This window comes from Ipomoea nil, unplaced genomic scaffold, assembly GCF_001879475.1.
Source record: "Ipomoea nil cultivar Tokyo-kokei standard unplaced genomic scaffold, Asagao_1.1 scaffold0465, whole genome shotgun sequence".
NCBI classification, from domain to species: Eukaryota; Viridiplantae; Streptophyta; class Magnoliopsida; order Solanales; family Convolvulaceae; genus Ipomoea; species Ipomoea nil.
In genome coordinates, this window is record NW_017616893.1 from 657,786 (window position 1) to 670,577 (window position 12,792).

The following is a 12,792-nucleotide window of genomic DNA, read 5'->3' on the forward strand; positions in this document are numbered from 1 at the left end:
TTGTAAAGGCAATTTTCATTAAGTGAAGCAATAAAGATGTTGTCTATAACTCACAGATGGGCAATCATTCGAGACAAAAGGTGTCCTAGGAATGATATTCACAAAAGCCAAGGAGCATTAAAAGAATTGTACCATCTTGTCAGAGAAAGGGACAAAAGCCACAATGATTTTGACACCAACGGCTACACAGTACAACCACATTAAATGCTCTATGCCCACTGGTTAATAGGTTCAAAATCTTCACCTCCCTCCAACGGATGAATTTTTCCCTCACTTATAAATACCTCTCTTCATCATTGAAGAAGGTGCTGGCTGTTCAACTGTTGCTATCCTAAGAAAAGCTCTTCAAACATTCTCATCTCAAAAGCTTTTCATAACCAGCGTGTTGGGTTTGTGAAGTTTTCAAAGAGGTTCATTCATCATTTACACTTCACAAACTTGAAGAAGTCTTGCATCTTTTCTCACGTGAAGATTCATCCAGACAACAAGACAAGACTTCAACCTGCTAGAGAAACTCAACATATTCTTTCCAACACTCAACTCTAAGGAAGAAGTTGATAGAGACGGAGTAAACTCGAGTAGTTGAAAAACCTACCAAGTAGCTGTCCGGCTTAGTGATCAAGGAAGCTAGCTTGAATTAGTTTGTACTGATAGTGCAAACCCTTTCACAAGTTGTGAAAGAAGAGTGGAGTAGGCTTCGTTAACAACCGAACCATTATAAAAATCTCTCTCTCCATATCTCTTTAATTACTGTTCTTTATCTTTCGTGCATTGCATATCCCATTGACCAAACATTAAGAGTTCATAGCGAAACTGTGCAAAGAAAACTTAAAAACGAAACATTTTATTTCGCTGTGCATCACTCCGAAAGGAGTCACTTTGAAAATTCGATTAGAGTCTATTCACCCCCCTCCCTTCTAGACTCTCTTTCGACCCTACCAGGACCAACAATTTTTTTTTTTAATTAAAATTTTATTTAATTATTTTATTTAAAATTATATTTAAAAATTATTTTAAAATTGGTAACCGTCATTTCAGGTAAACAGGTCATTTTGGACCTAATTGCATAATTTTGTGTTGTTCAGGGACTCAATTGCATTGTTTTTTAGTTCGATGGCCTAATTGCACTCTGGTGTGCAGTTCAGTGGCCTATTTGACCTTATTCCTTTTTATTTTTATTTCTAGACTAGCTAGATAAAAATTAAATATTGAACCCTCTAAAATTTGGGGGTCCTGTGCTATAGTCCAACTTGCACAGTCTAAAATTCGACCTTAATTGATTATTACAAGTGAATAATCGGTTCATGGGCGTCGATACACAAAAATGATATGATGTATTCAAATTTAATCTAGATAGTTCCAATTGCCAACCACCAATAGATAGAACTTGGAAACTTTCCTTTTATTCATAAATATTAATTTAATTAAATCCTAAATGAAGTGATTAGCCCCTAACTATGCTTTCCAATTAACACACTTCTTAAGCAACTTCTTGGAATTGGTGAGAATAACACCTTTCTTATCTTTGAGCTCCGGCACGTTAATCAACACGTAGAGGAGAGCGGTGTTACACTTCTTCCCCATTCTTGTGATCTTTCTGCAACAGCTCTTCGAAACTTTCCGGTGGTCAGTGTACAAAGCGCCGGCAACTTCCCGGGCGCATGGTCCGGTGAGCTTTTCGGCGCACTTCTCCACCAAACTCCTCGTCGTTTCCGGCAGCCCTTTCAGATATTGGTCGGCATCGCCGGGGAGTGGGGGGGCCGATGATAGACCCACTGCGATCGCACCACAGATTATGAACAAGGTAAGGATTGTAGAAGATGATGAGTAGGGAACTGCCATGGTTGGATGAATAGAATGAATATGAGGGTTTTGTAATAAATAATATATAGGGTGTTAGTTAAATGCATTTGGTCATAAAAAAAGATGGGAGTTTAAAGGTTTTTAATTATTATCGGTTTCTTTATAATTAGCATATTAGATTGAAAAACGATAAGCATATTTTTAAATATCTACGGGTGAGAGGTGATAGCGGTGAGTAATGGCAGGATGGGGCCTCCACCTTCTTCTAAACTTTTAAAAAAGGGAAAATGACACTTTTTCCCCCTGAGTTATATACTTATAGCACTTTTCCCCCCTGAATTATTTAAGTGGCTCTTTTTCCCCTTAAAATGTTAAATGGACATATTCACCCTTAAAATAAATATTTAAAATAAGTATTTCATTTATTTTTCTTCTCCAACAAATTATTACTATAATTTGGTTCAAACCAAACAGATATTATAACAACCAAACCAAAATATTCCAATTACAATTTAGAATCAAAACGCGATATTTAGAGTTTATTAAAATCACAAATCGAAATGGTCGGTTCATGTTCCGAACTGAAAAAATAAAATACATTTATTGTTGAATTTAGACTATTTTAAAATAAAAAATAAAATAAAATTTAAAATAAAGACGGTTCAAAATCACAAACCGGATCCGAAACCGCCGGTTCACGGTTCATGATCCATTTTTTTGGTTCATAAATTTAATAAATTGAAATCTAAATATTGGATTCTAGATCTGAATCATAACCGGAAACTTTTAATTCGATTGCTATAGTGTCCGGTTCAGTTCGAACCGAACCGTGGTCATTGCTACATATACACAATAATTTGTTGGAGAAGTAAAATAAATAAAATATTTACTTTAAGGGTAGAAATGTCAATTTAATATATCAGGGGGAAAAACCACCACTTTTAAAATAATTGAGGGGGCTAATGTGCTTACATAAATAATTGAGGGGGAAAAAGTGCTATAAGTATATAACTTAGGGGGAAAAAGTGTCATTTTCCCTTTAAAAAATTTGTAATTTGTTTTTTCTTTTAAGTTTTAAATTAAAAATAATAATTAAAATATTATATATATATATATATATATATATATATATATATATATATATATATATATATATATATATATATATATATATATATATAATTTGACATGATGACATCATATTTAAGAGAAATTTGAAAATAACATTCAAAATATGTTATTTGAACAATTTTTAAATTTTTAATGATAATAAATACAATCACCTAAAAACAGATTGATTTGCATTAATTTTTTATTTGGTCCAGTTAATTGAAATTGATTTTTAATTTGTTGCTAAGCTATTTGGTCAAATTTAATTATGTTTGATTACATTATATATTACTCCCTTCGTCCCATTTTATATGTCTGGTCCAATTAACGAGTCCTAACTGAAATTAATTTTAATTTAATTTCTTATTATATTAAGTATAGTATTAGTATATACAAAACTTATATATTTAGAAACTATACTAAAAGTACTATTAAACACAAAAAATTAAATTTAAAAATAAGTAAAAATCACAAAAAAAATAAACAAGAAAAAAGAGTTGGTTCGACCAATAAATAGTAAGTAGGACAGATAAAATGAGACAGAGGTTAGAGGGAGTACTATTTTTGTAAGTTTTTTATATTAATCAAAAAAATAAGACGATAATATTGTTGGACCATTATATAATTCTAATGTATTTATCATTAAATAATATTGCAGATGATAATATGTCTTGTCTTGTCTGTCCGTTAAAAAGCTTGTCCTAGACCCTTTAGATAGATGTATAATGCTAGAAAATAGATCTTAGCGTTATCACTCTTATACTTCAGGTCCAAAGATTCCCACAACGAGTCACACAAACCGTTTAAAACATAGTTTAGGCATAGGAAAACTAAATATTTTCAAACTCGCACTACGCTAATGATTTGAGCGTTAGACTCATGTTCCTCTCCACTAAGAACCATGACATGCCGAGAATCATTAGGTTGTACAACATTTTAAGTTGCAACCCTTTGAAATTCAACTCTTTGAATTTCCATGGTCTTTCGACCAATCCACAAGGTACCGTTCCGTGTACCATCATCATAGGGATATAACTTTTGATGCCACCACCGATCTCCGAACCAAAGTTCACCGGGGTTTCGGAATGTGCAACAACGTTGCCGCTCCGACCATACGAATGTGCACCCACGAGCAACATTCACGGTTCCACCACTCGTGGAATTCATTGATTTTAATCACAAAAATTAATCGATTTTAAGATTGTTGGATATTGGTGAATACGATGCCCAAAAATATATATAAAATATATATTTATTCAGAAAAATGGAATTTTAATTCATAGAAAAATTAATTCCAACAAATTTTGGTACGAAACCAAAATTATATATATATATATATATATATATATATATATATATATATATATATATATATATATATATATATATATATATATATATATATATATATATATATATATATATATATATATATATATATATATATATATATATATATATATATATATATATATATATATATATATATATATATATATATATATATATATATGGTAGGGAATATCCCGACCGACATAGCTTTACCTCGACCGGTGTGCCTTCGTCCTTTTCTTCTTGTCTTTGCAGGTAACAGGTCGGGCTTCTTGTGAAGAACCCGATCGGGGTCCGACCGGGAGTTGCCCGGGCGGCAGTGTCGACCACCGAGCGGTAGCCCTTTGGCGAGAGAGCTGACAAAGGACACGTGGCGGTTCCTTGCGACGACAGACAGGGCACCCGGGAGGATGACACGTGGTGGCTATGTGGAGAGCATGTCGAACGACCGGATTTGTGTCTCCGGCGCAGCAGCTATAAATACCCACAGTAGCTACAGTGTGAGGGACTTTTGGACGATCGATAGGTTGTTGTTAGAGAATCTCGACCGCAGTCAGTCAGTACTCAGAGCAACCAAGTAGATTGTACTTAGGGCCTTCACCGCGATCAATAAAGATATTTACTTGCTTTAATTGGTCTCGAGTGTGCTTAATTATTGCTTACGTAGTAATTAACAGTATCATTTTGGCGCCGTCTGTGGGGACCCGTGCAAGAAAGCAAACGTCTTGACGAGCACCCGATCCTTCATCAACAATGTATCCGTGGGCACAAAACCTTTTTGCTGACGACCAGGCGGATGCATCGAGTTCATCCGACCACCAGGCAACGCAACAACAAGGTCAGACCATGGACCTCAACCTCAATCTCTCACCACCACATCCATCCAACACATACCCGGCCGCCCAACTGCCGGTGAACTACATTCAACCGGGGTACCCAACACCCGGTCAGCCATATCCACAACAGCCGATGATGTATCCCGGTCAGTATCCATACCCGGTCCCACCTCCGCCGTACGGGTATTGGCCTGGCCAACCGATGTATTACACGCCCCCGGTTGGCTATCCACCATACACGCCTGTGTACACGGCTCCAGCCGCAGCCCCTCCACTTTACCCCGCCGCACAGGTAGAGCCGCAGCATCAGCCCGCTTCCTGGGATCGACGCTCGGCTCGTTCGCGGTTGGGGTCGGGGGGTGCTGATGCGATGGAGGCACCACGGCAGGCCCAACAAGCAGCCGAGGTTCCCACCCAAGTGGAGGACCCCGAAGAAGTTGCCCGAGCGGCAGCTTTCGATCGTCTTCGACCGGAGATGCGGCAACGTTTGGGGCCCCAAGACCCGAACCGCCAGCAGTAAGACGTACAGATGCAGGAAGCCAGCCAGGAGGCTTCATCCGGGCATAGCGGGTCGAGATCTCACCGACGACGACGCGCTCGGGACGCAGCCCAAGCTGCCCAAGCCGCCGAGCTCAACGAGACCCGAGGATTGCTCTACAACCTCCAGGCGGAGTTTGCGCAATTCAGATACGCACACCCTGCAGCACCCCCGGTCGACCAATCGACCTTACAACAGACGCCTTTTACAGCGGCAGTGATGGCTCAGCCTTACCCGCTTGATTTAAAGGTCTCCGAAGAGAAAAGTTACGATGGCCGTACGGACCCCGAAGTCCATGTTAATGACTTCTACAGCAATATGATGCTGAAGGGCGTATCAGACGCCGTAATGTGTAGGGCTTTCTATTCCACGCTTACCGGTCGAGCGGCGGAATGGTTCCGAACCTTGCAGCCGGGCTCGATCGACAAGTTTGATACCTTGGCGATCAAGTTCGTGAGGAAGTTCATCACTTCCAAAGTGGTGAGGAAGCCCTATATGTATCTGGAGAAGGCCAAGCAGCTTGAAGGGGAGAGCTTGACCGACTTCCTCGTCAAATGGAAGGCGGCGGTCGGGGAGGTTGAGCCCATGGATGATGCGACCGCCACCCACATGCTCCACATCTCCCTCCGGGCGGGTTATTTGTACCAGGATTTCATTCTACACCCCCCGGCCACATATGAGGAGGCCCTTCGAAGGGTCACAGATTATGCCAACGCCGGCGAGGCGAATGCCGTATAGCGCTCGCAGGAGGTCGGGTCTTCATCCCGTAAACCGGCCGGCCGGGCGGAACACCGATCGGGTGATGATCATCCCCGATCCCGCACCAGGCCTGGTGAGTTTACGGCCCTGAACCGATCCGCAGCGGAGGCCATGCAGTACGCTCAGTCCTGCAATCTCATCAAACTCCCCCATCCTGATCGAGACGGCCCCGACAAGAGTAAGCATTGCGCTTACCATCGATGTGCCGGGCATGACACTGAAGAGTGTACCCACTTGCGCCAACTGTTGGAGGATTTTCTCAATCTTGGGAAGTTGGACAAGTGCGTGGGGAAGAGAGAGGACCCCAAGAGGAACACCGATCGGAGAGATCACCGGCGTTCCCATCACCGTTCTGATCGCTCTGATCGTGATGGACGCTCCGATCGGTCAGGTCAGGACCGAAGAGATGATCGTCGCGATGACCGACGGGACTCTGACCCTCCGTCTAGCAGCCGACCATCAGGAAAGTCGACCATCCACGTCATTTTTGGTGGATTGGAAGACGCTTCTCGACCGAGGAGTAATTGCCCGGTCGCCATAGTGGATTCCCGGGAGACCGGGAAGAGGCAAAAGATGGAGCCCATAACCTTCACCCTCGAAGATCAACCCAACGGGGTTATGGTGGACACGATTGATGTGAAAGGGACGGATGTCCAGAGGGTTATGGTGGACACTGGCAGCAGTGTGAACGTCCTTTATTTGGACGTGTTCGAGAAACTTGGACTTGACAGGAAGGAGCTGACTCCGGTTGGTGTACCACTGTCGGGTTTTACCGGGGCTCTTGTGTACCCCGAGGGAAAAATAACGCTCCCGGTTGAGATCGGCACATCCCCAAAGTCGATCAAGACGGAGCTTGAGTTCGTTGTGGTCAACCTCCATTGCGTCCACAACATTATCTTAGGCCGACCCGCCATTATGAAGATCGGTGGGATAATTTCTATGCCCCACCTGTGCATGAAATTCCCCACCCCGAATGGGGTCGGCGTAGTCCGCGGCGACGTCCAATCCGCCCGGAAGTGTTACACCCGAGCGGTCAACAGACGCGACTCCGGTCAGTCTTCCCGGGTGAATACCATAGCCAAGGAGGAGGCTAAGGATCGGAAGGAGCAACCTGAGCCTTTCGAGGAGATAGAGGAAGTTCCCCTGTCCGAGGACCGACCGGACAGGAAGATTAAGATTGGCCGGGCCCTCACCCCCGAGCTCCGAGCGGACATCTTGGCCATACTCCGGGAGTATGCCGATATCTTTGCATGGGGGCCCGAAGATATGCCCGGGGTCGATCTATCGGTAATCTGTCACAAGTTAGCCGTCGATCCCGCAGCAAAACCGGTCGTACAGAAGACCCGGCACCTTTCTTCCGATCGCCGCGAGTTTGTTAGAGAAGAAGTCAAGAAGATGGCAGCGATCGAGCACATCCGACCGGAGATCTATCCCGAATGGGTGGCCAACATCGTTCTCGTTTCGAAGCCCCCAGCTTGGAGGATGTGCATAGACTTCACCGACCTCAACAAGGCCTGTCCGCTCGATCCGTATCCTTTACCGAGTATCCATCAGATGGTCGACGAGACGGCCGGGGCCGAGTTGATGAGTTTCATGGATGCATTCAAGGGATATCATCAAATAATGATGCTCCATGAAGATGAGAGCAAGACAGCCTTCGTAACTCCGGACGGGCTGTATTGCTACCGAGTGATGTCGTTCGGCCTTCGCAACGCGGGAGCGACCTATCAGAGGATGGTCAATATGCTCTTCGCTGATCTGCTAGGTCGAACGATGGAAGCTTACATTGATGACATGTTGGTCAAGAGTCGGGACCGATCCGACCACACTCGGGACCTCAGGGAGTGCTTCCAGATCATGAGGAAGTACCAGTTACGGCTGAACCCGACCAAGTGCACATTTGCGGTTCAGACCGGCAAGTTCCTCGGCTACATGATGACCAAGAGAGGAATCGAGCCCAACCCGGCCAAAGTAAAAGCGATTCTGGACATGCAACCACCTTCTACCGTTCGGGAGGTCCAGCAATTGACCGGTCGGTTGGCAGCTCTCAGCCGGTTCCTCTCAAAGTTAGCCGAGCGCGCTTTGCCTTTCTTCAAGGTATTGCGAAAAGTTAATGGATTCGTCTGGGTCAAAAAGTGCCAAGCGGCTTTTGATGAGCTGAAGGAGTATCTCATGTCACCAATCGTGCTCTCAAAGCCCGAGCTCGGAGAAGAGCTAGACGTGTACCTCGCCATCTCCGATCGTGCAGTAAGCGCAGTATTGTGCCGAACCGATTCGGAAGGGGTCCAGCGACCGGTGTATTATGTAAGCCACGCGCTACATTGTCTCGAGCTCCGATACTCCCGGTTAGAGAAGGTCGTCTACGCCTTGTACATTGCCGCGAAGAAGTTGGCTCCCTACTTCCAGGGTCGAGCAATTCGCGTGTTGACCGATCAGCCAATCCGGCCAGTCCTCCGAACTGCTTCATCATCCGGTCGCCTAGTCAAGTGGGCGTTAATGCTGACCCAGTACGCGATCGAATACCGACCGAGACCAGCCATCAAAGGTCAAGCCCTTGCTGATTTCTTGGTCGAGTGCACCACCCGGGATACCCGACCCCCTGAGGTTGCGGATCCCGAGGCAGAGTGGTGGTCGTTGGCTACTGATGGGTCGAGTAGCAAGAAAGGGGCAGGAGGAGGAGTGGTGGTCACGAGCCCAGAAGGATTCAAAGTTTATTTTGCTCTTATGTATCAGTTCCATCCGACCAACAATGAAGCCGAGTATGAAGCCTTCATCAATGGCTTACAGTGCGCTCGGGACCTGGGGGCTGAATACATTCGAGCTCAAACAGATTCTGCGCTCGTGGTCGGGCAGGTTCTCGGAGATTATGAAGTCAACGGAGAGCGTCTACAGCTATACCGAAACCTAGCCATGGAGAAGCTTGCTCAGTTCCGGGGGTATACCGTCCGGCATATACCCCGATTGGATAATGCCGACGCGCACATCTTGTCTAAGTTGGCTCAAGACGCCCCGGAACACATGTCAAAGATAGCTCGGATTCTGGTGATCCCAAGACACAGCATCCATCGCTTGCCGGTCAATCCAATCCGACCGGTAGAAGACAATTGGATCACCGATCTGAAGGAATTCCTCGAGCACGGTCGGCTTCCGGACGACCCTCAACGTGCTCGAAAGGCCAAGCTTAGAGCCCCGAGGTTCCAAGTCTTGGACGGTCGTCTCTACAGGCGATCGTACGGAGGCCCTCTTATGCGTTGCTTGACCGCATTTGAGGCCGATCTGGTCATGAAGGAATTGCATTCGGGTATTTGTTCTTCACACCAAGGAGGCCGCTCACTAGCCCGTCGTATCATGCTGATCGGGTACTATTGGCCGTCCCTCCAGCTAGACTGTGAGAAGCTAGCTCGGGAATGTGAGACGTGCCAACTGTTCGCCCGGATGCCTGGACGACCGGCAACTTTCTATCAGCTGGTCACGACTGCAATTCCCTTTGCTAGGTGGGGGGTAGACATCTTGGGCCCCTTCCCACAGCTCTCCGGTCGAAGAAAGTTCGTGATTGTCGCCATCGATTACTTCTCCAAGTGGATTGAAGCCGAGCCGTTAACCACGATCACATCTCAGCAGTGTGCTCGGTTCCTTTGGCGCAATGTAATTTCCCGCTTTGGCATGCATGTGCATCTCATCAGTGACAATGGCCGTCAATTCGTAAGCCAGTACTTCCAAAACTTCTTGGCCACGATCGGGACGACCCACGTCCGGTCGTCGGTGGCTTACCCGCAGGGAAATGGGCAGGTTGAAAATGCTAACCGGATGATTTTGGAAGGTCTGAAAAAGAAGCTACACTCGGCTGGTCGTAGTTGGGCCGATGAATTGCCATATGTATTATGGACTTATCGGACGACCCCGAGAGAGGCTACTTTGGAGACCCCTTTCGCCTTGGTTTATGGAGCAGAAGCCCGACTCCCGATCGAGGCTTGGATCCCGACCGATCGAGAAAGAACTTACAACGTGGAGGAAAACGAACATGCGATGGTCGTGGATCTCGATGGGGTCGAAGAGAAAAGAGAGCTAGCCGCTCGGCGTATGGCCGAGTATCATAAGCGAATCAAGAGTTCAAAGGACGTCCGGGTCAACCCTCGTTATTTTCAGGTGGGAGATTACGTTCTACGACGAAGGGAGGCCAGTCAACCTTTGGAAGGAGGGAAGCTAGCTCAAAATTGGGAAGGGCCGTACATCATCAGCGCTATCGTACGGCCGGGGACATATCGACTGGAGACAACAACCGGTCGGGTAATCGAGGGGACTTGGAATTCCGAGCACCTCGTTATGTTTAGGCACTAGCCTATTTTTTGTAACCTTTGGACGAAGTGGGGACTCGACCTGCGAGTTAGTCCCGGTCGTCATTTGTGAATAAATTTATTGTTGTAAATATTTATTTAACCGCCTGCGAGCGGGAATGTTTAATGTATATACGATCGGTGATTGCTCGACCGTTTGCATACGGTGGCCCGGTCGGTTATTTCCTTTACCTTCATTGCGCGCAGATCAATCCATCATCAAGTTACATCGACCGGTCAAATGCGCTCCTCTTCGGCGGACATGTGGGTCACGCCACTGATCGGGAAAGCCAGGAGCTCTCAGCATAATTCCCCGATTCGTCCAACTTCTTTCCACTATCGCACTCACTCGTGCCCCGAGAGCACAATAGTGTGGGGGCTGGGATGAAGGAAGTGTCTTAGGCCCGTCGTTCGGGACAATCCCGACCCTGGAGGCTTACTTATTCTCAAAATTTTGACAAGGCCTAGAGATCGGGTAAAGCCGTTCGGGTAGGCCAGTTTGATGTCTAAATTTTGGATATACGACCGGACCGTAAGGCCATAAGGTCGGGTGTCGAACGAGTCGAGTAGTGCGTGACCGGGCCAAAAGGCCATGAGGTCGAGCATTAAGGGTCGGCACATGCATGATTAAAAATAGAAGTGTGAGGAAAGGAGACGAATGACACAAGTTGGACAAAAAGCAAATTTTATTGATTAAAAAGAGAGTGCCCGGTACAATCTCGGGACCGAGCTCCCGATCAGCGTCCCTTTACAAAAAGAAGAAGTCCTGTTTCTACTTCTTCGCTTCCCGGGTTCCGCCCTTCTCGGAAGGTTCTCTCCCGCTTGAGGTGGCCGCTGTGGAGCCGCTGGGCTCGGCCGCTTTGTCTTTTGGGGCGAAGGGAGAGGGACCGGGGTCGGCCAGGTCCGGAGGAAGCGCAGAAAGGACCAACTGGAGGTCGTCCCCTTCAAGGGCCTGCTCCATCCGATTCCGGGCCCGCTCGAGCATCTTCCGCTGCCCGGCTTTAAAGGCCCACCGACCGAACGATAGGATCAGGTCTTCCCCGACCTTCGTTCCCCGGGCTGCCGTAAGAAATGCTGAGCCCGTCTCGTTGTCCTTAAAGACGAACTGGACCAGCTCGTTCGGGTTATCGAGTCGGGCTTTCAGCTCTTTGGCATCCCCGATCGCCCGTTGGGCGACCTTCTCCGCCAGGACCCGATCTTCCTCGCTCTTCTTCAGGTCCTTTTGGACCTTCTCCAGCTCGGCCTGGATGTCCCGGACCTCTTGAAGGCGTCGAGCGGCGGCCTTCTTATGGCGGTCAGCTTCTTCGGCCAGCATGGCCCGACCTTGCAGAAGCTGGGCCGCTCGGGAAATCTGCAATGCAAGAGACGCTCAAAGTCAGCCCGTTTAGAGACACTTGCATAAAAAATAAAATCAGTTGGAAAACGCTTACCTCGGCCAAGTCGTGGCCGATCCTCTCGGCCACTTGAGTCGGGGTCATCTTCCCCAGATCCTCTCTGACTGGCCCGGCGTTGCCGATACGGGCCAGTATGGACGGCTCGTCCTTGTTTCGCCCGGTCGAGGGGCTCGGGCTGCGTTGCTCTCGGCGGCGCTTGATACCGCCCACCTCGGTCACGCCCTGCTCGGGCACTTTCTCCTTGCCCCGGGCGACTTCCACCCGGGTAACCAGGACGTCGGTTGGCTCGACGACGAAGCCCTCGGCCGTCGTGATGGTCGAGGCACTTATGGGTCGGGCCGTAGGGACCTCCTTCTGCCCAGTTGGTTTCGCCTTCGGCTTCTTCTTGCCGCCAAGGGAGATCTTGGCGGGCGGGGGAAGAGGAGCGTCGTCATCTCCGAACTCCGCCATTGCTGCAAACAAAGGAGAAAGTTAGTTAGGTTGGGAAGATAAAGCAGTGCTCTGGGAGTTATGATCGGGAGGAGTTAGTTGGTGTTAGACCTTTCTTCTTCCGTTTGGACGGCTTGGCGACCGTCACGCCCATCGGCACGGGTAGATATTTCTCCGGCAGGTCGTACACGGGGGGCGGGAGCCTAGCCGCCTCGAGGCTCTGGGCTGTCCGGAAAATCGTATACTCGTGCACTTCG